Consider the following 5,502-nt stretch of genomic DNA (forward strand, 5'->3'; position numbering starts at 1 on the left):
TTTTTTTTTTTTTTTTTTTTTTTTTTTTTGTGACAATATTTCGCTTGTTTCCCAGGCTGGAGTGCAATGGCGCAATCTCAGCTCACCACAACCTCCGCCTCCTGAGTTCAAGCAATTCTGCCTCAGCCTCCCTAGTAGCTGGGATTACAGGCGTGCACCACCACGCCTGACTAATTTTGTATTTTTAGTGGAGACAGGGTTTCTCCATGTTGGTCAGGCTGGTCTGGAACTCCTGACCTCAGGTGATCGCCCACCTCAGCCTCCCAAAGTGCTGGGATTACAGGCATGAGCCACTGTGGCCAGCATTTTCTTTTGTTTTGTTTTGTTTTGTTTTTTTTGAGAGAGCCTTGCTCTGTCACCCAGGCTGAAGTGTAATGGCGTGATCTCAGCTCAGTGCAGCCTCCGCCTCCTGAGTTCAAGCCATTCTCCTGCCTCCACCTTCCAAGTAGCTGGGATTACAGGCGTGCACCACCACACCCAGCTAATTTTGTTTGTATTTTCAGTAGAGACGGGGTTTCACCACGTTGGCCAGGCTGGTCCTGACCTCAGGTGATCCGCCCACCTGGGTCTTCCAAAGCGCTGGGATTACAGGCATGAGCCATTCCGCCAGGCTCCAGCCCAAGTCTTATGAATAGGTTTTTTTTTTTAATTAGTTTTCCTTATGAATAGTTTTGAATAAACAATTTTATACTTGGAAACCTTAATCTTTGCTTAATTTTCAAATCTCAGCTTTTTTCTTTGAACTTAGTAGAACAGTTTAATATATTTTTTAAAAGTTTTATAAAAAGGCTGTGCCTGGTGGCCCATGCCTGTACTCCCAGCACTTTGGGAGCCTGAGGCGGGCAGATCACGTGAGGTCAGGAGTTTGAGACCAGCCTGGCCAACGTGGTAAAACTCCGTCTCTATCGGGCGTGATGATGGGTGCTTGTAGTCCCAGCTACTCGGGAGGCTGAGTTGGGAGAATCACTTGAACCTGGGAGGCAGGGGTTGCAATGAGCCGAGATAACATCACTGCACTTCAGCTTGGGCGCCAGATCGAGAGTCTGTCTCAAAAAAAAAAAAAAAAAGTTTGTAAGCATCTATTGCTGAATATTTATTAAATTTCAGATGCTATTGTATATTATAGTGGTTTATGTTATTCATAGGTATGCACATATATGCACCTGTTTTGTGTCCAGAGATGTAAAACTTACAGATGTTTTTGTTCATTAGAAATCATCTTTTTATGTGCTAGATGTGATGGGATAGTTGAGTCACATCCTGGTTTCCAAAAGCTTGGTATAATATCAGCTACTTTTGAGAACCATAGACCTCAGAATTTTGGGATTCTTTCTTTTTCTTTTGAGACAGTCTTGCTCTGTCACCCAGGCTGGAGTGCAGCCTGCGATATCAGCTCACTGCAACCTCTGCCTCCCGGGTTCAAGCGATTCTCCTGCCTCAGCCTCCTGTGTAGCTGGGTCTACAGGCGCACACCACCACGACTGGCTAATTTTTGTATTTTTAATAGAGACAGGGTTTCACCATGTTGTCCAGGCTGGTCTTGAACTCCTGGCCTCAAGTGATCTACCTGCCTCGGCCTCCCAAAGTGCTGGGATTACAGGCGTGAGCCACCATGCCTGGCCTGGTTTTCTTTTTTAAGCATTTATAATCTAAAGGGTAACTTAGCAGACTTAAAAATATAGTACGTGTGCATCTTTAAAAAATTACTATATTAGACTTGCCTTGATGATATCTTACATTTTATTCAATAATACAAATACTGTATAGCCATTAAAACTCATGTGGTAATGATGTGGAGAAAAGGCTTATGGTACAGTAAATTAACAAAAACCCCCACTAGATTTCAAATCAACATAGGTGACCTGATATTGATGGGGAGTTATGGAAAACACAGAAAAAAACATTAAAAAATAAGCCCCAACATGGCCGGGACGCAGTGGCTCACACCTGTAATCTCAGCACCAAATTGGGAGGCCGAGGCAGGCAGATCATGAGGTCAGGAGTTCGAGACCAGCATGGCCAACATGGTGAAAGCCAGTCTCTACTAAAAATACAAAAATTAGCTGGGTGTGACGGTGCACTCCTGTAATCCCAGCTACTTGGGAGGCTGAGACAGGAGAATCACTTGAACCGAGGAGGCAGAGGCTGCAGTGAGCCGAGATCGCGCCATTGCCTGGGCAATAGAGTGAGACTCAGTCTCAAAAAAAAAATAATAATTAAAAAAAAAAACCAACATGTTGATGAAGTTATCAGTAGTTGGAGTTATTATTACTATTTTTGAGCTAGGTTCTCACTCTGTCACCCAGGCTGGAGTGCAGTGGTGTGATCACAGCTCACTGTAGCCTGCCTCAACTTCCTAGGCTCAAGTGATTTGAGTAGTTGGGATTACAGGTGTACACCACCATGTCCAGCTTTTTTTTTTCTTTTGTAGAGACAGGGTCTTGCCATGTTGCCCAGGCTGATCTCGAACTCCTGGGCTTAAGTGATCCTCTTGCCTTGGTCTCCCAGAGTGTTAGGATTACAGGTGTGAGCCACCACTCCCGGCCAGTGGTTGGGAATGTAGGTGCTTTTCTTGGTGGATTTTCTAAAATTCCTGGTGTTAAATGTGTTACTTTAAAACACACCATTAAAAAATAGGCTCTGGAGAAACTAAATAATAAAAGCTTTACTGCCTTGGCTTAATTTAAATATGTGGCACCACTTCTTTATCTTTGGATAGCTACTCTGAATAATTGTGGAAGCCTCGTGGTCTTACTAAACACTCCAGATTCATATTTACATTGTTCTTTGAATAGTGAAGTGTTGTTAGGTACTATATGGTCTTTTTCATTATTGTTCAAGCTGGCTGGGCTTCTTCAGTATTATGACTTCATAGCAAAGGACAGAGAACTGTATCAGCAACCTATGCAAAGACTTATTTTTATGGCCTATGGGTGAAGTTGAATTTTGTGGCAGATGTAATGAATAGGGTATAGTAAGTAGGTAGAGTAATTACTAATGCTGGAAGAAACCTGAGAAAAGTGAGCATGAATGAGTGAGCCCTAAGTGCATCACACCGTAAGACATATATGCCATTCGCAGTTGTACACTGTACTTGGAATCAGGCTCTAACTGAAGGTCTGGAGAATATTGACTGGAATTCAAGGTAAGTTGCCTGATTGTAGGGCCACTTTTGGTAACAGGCATGGGATTAGTAGTTTAAGATGTATAGACTCATCTCATTTTCATAGTTTTTTTTTTTTTTTTTTTTTTTTTTGAGATGGAGTTTTACTCTTGCTGCCCAGGCTGGAGTGCAATGGCGTGATCTCGGCTCACTGCAACTTCTGCCTCCCGGGTTCAAGCGATTCTCCTGTCTCAGCCTCCCAAGTAGCTGGGATTACAGGCATGCGCCATCACACCCGGCTAATTTTTGTATTTTTAGTAGAGACAGGATTTGTCTATGTTGGTCAGGCTGGTCTCGAATTTCCGACCTCAGGTGATCCACCTACNGCAGTGACAGACACGTGCAATAGAGGAGAGGAGGATGGATGATTACAGGAGATGTCTGGATTATTTTTGTTTTTGTTTTCTTTTTTGAGATGGAGTCTTGCTCTGTTGCCCAGGCTGGAATGCAGTGGCACAATCTCAGCTCACTGCAACCTCCACCTCCCAGGTTCAAGCTATTCTCCTGCCTCAGCCTCCTGAGTAGCTGGGACTACAGGCATATGCCACCATGCCCGGATAATTTTTGTATTTTTAGTAGAGATGGGGTTTCACCATGTTGGCCAGGTTGGTCTCAAACTCTTGACCTCAAGTGACCCGCCCGCCTCAGCCTCCTAAAGTGCTGGGATTACAGGCGTGAGCCACCATGCCCGGCCTTCTGGCTTGTTTAGGATTGTAATGGTGACCTTTATTATCTACACCTACACCTCTCTTCAACTAATGTATTTCTGCTCAGGGGTTTTAACTCCTGCTTACTGAGAAACCATCTGTAGCTGTGAGAAAGGAATGGGCTAAAATAGATTGGCTGATGGATTTTTTGTAATCAGAAGGATACCAGGGAGAGAAGGACATGGAGAATCCTGGAAATTTGTGTTCCATGGATGAAACTGCTTATTCCTTAGTGGGATTTACAAATGGAATCCTATTATGGTTGTTCCAGAGCAGATGGCCTCTTACATCAGTTCCAACACCTTTTATTTTGTAATCCAAGTTCAGAAGTCAGATTACAATTATTTGTTTCTATATAATGGAAAAGTTTTAATTCAGGCTGAGAGGAAGTAATTTATCTTTTCACAGATTGTTTTCTAGGAAAGATGTATGTTTATTACAGTGCTGATTTTGGTGAAAGTTGGCAACTTAGGCTGTGTCTTAGTCCATTTATGCTGCTATAACAAGATACTGAGACTTATAAAGAATTTATTTCTCAGAGTTCCAGAACCTGGGAAATCCAAGATTAAGGCACCAGAAGGTTCAGTTGTCTGGTGGGGGCAGCTCTCTGCTCTCTGCTTCCAAGATGGTGCCTTGTTGCTGTATCTTCCAGCAACAAGGGGAGAAGAGTGTTATATCCTCACATGGCAGAAGGCAAAGGGCAAGTGACCAAACACTGTGTAAAGCCTCTTTCATCAGGGCCTTAATCCCATTCCTGAGGGAGGAGCTCTCATGGTTTAATGACCTCTCAAAGGCCCCACCCTTTAATACCATCACATTAGCCATTAAGTTTCAACACTTGAATTTTGAAGAGGACACACTCAAACCATAGCAGGCTGAATTTAATCTAATTATAAAATAACAAATCAGCTTAAAATGTAGGCTCCAAGGAAATGATTTTCACTAAGTTGGGACAAAAGGAAGAGCTTCATTCATTTATGTATTTAATTCAACAAATATATCTAGAGTGCCTACAGGATCAAGGTGTAGGTGCTAAGAGCAAGACAGATGAGTTCCCTGCTTTCATGTAACTGATATTCTAGTGGAATACAGCAAGAATATAAAAGGAAAGAAAGTGGTTTTCTCTGTTGTCCTGGAATTGATTACAAGCTGGGGGGGGAGAAATAGCCCTATATAAAACTAAATGTGCCACCAGCAGTAGGACCACCGGATGAGGTGGCTTTGACTCAGTGCCCTCTTTAACTCTCTAATGACATATTTCTAACTATATGACACCTTATGCGTAGGGGTGTATTGGACTGAGAAGAGCAGAAGATAACAGCACTTTTCAGTTTCAGAATTCTTTATTTCCATGTCTGTCTTTCTCTATGGTGGGCATTCATGTTTATTGAGGTAATGTTAGTCTCTGAACCACCAAATCAAAGAATATAGTACTACGAAGGAAGGTTAGAGATAATAAATTCAAGTAATGATTGTATGAGTGAGAAAAACAAGGCCACAGAGGTGAAATGACTTGCCGAAGGTTGTAGAGATAGTTGTTGGCAACGATGAGATGAGAATTTAGGTCACCTGACTCCTCTCATCTAGTGCTCCCCCAGTCATTTGCCTTTGCACCGCCCTCTTTTTTCTTTT

Source organism: Rhinopithecus bieti, unplaced genomic scaffold, assembly GCF_001698545.2.
Source record: "Rhinopithecus bieti isolate Rb0 unplaced genomic scaffold, ASM169854v2 scaffold_15117, whole genome shotgun sequence".
In the NCBI taxonomy this organism is placed as follows: domain Eukaryota; kingdom Metazoa; phylum Chordata; class Mammalia; order Primates; family Cercopithecidae; genus Rhinopithecus; species Rhinopithecus bieti.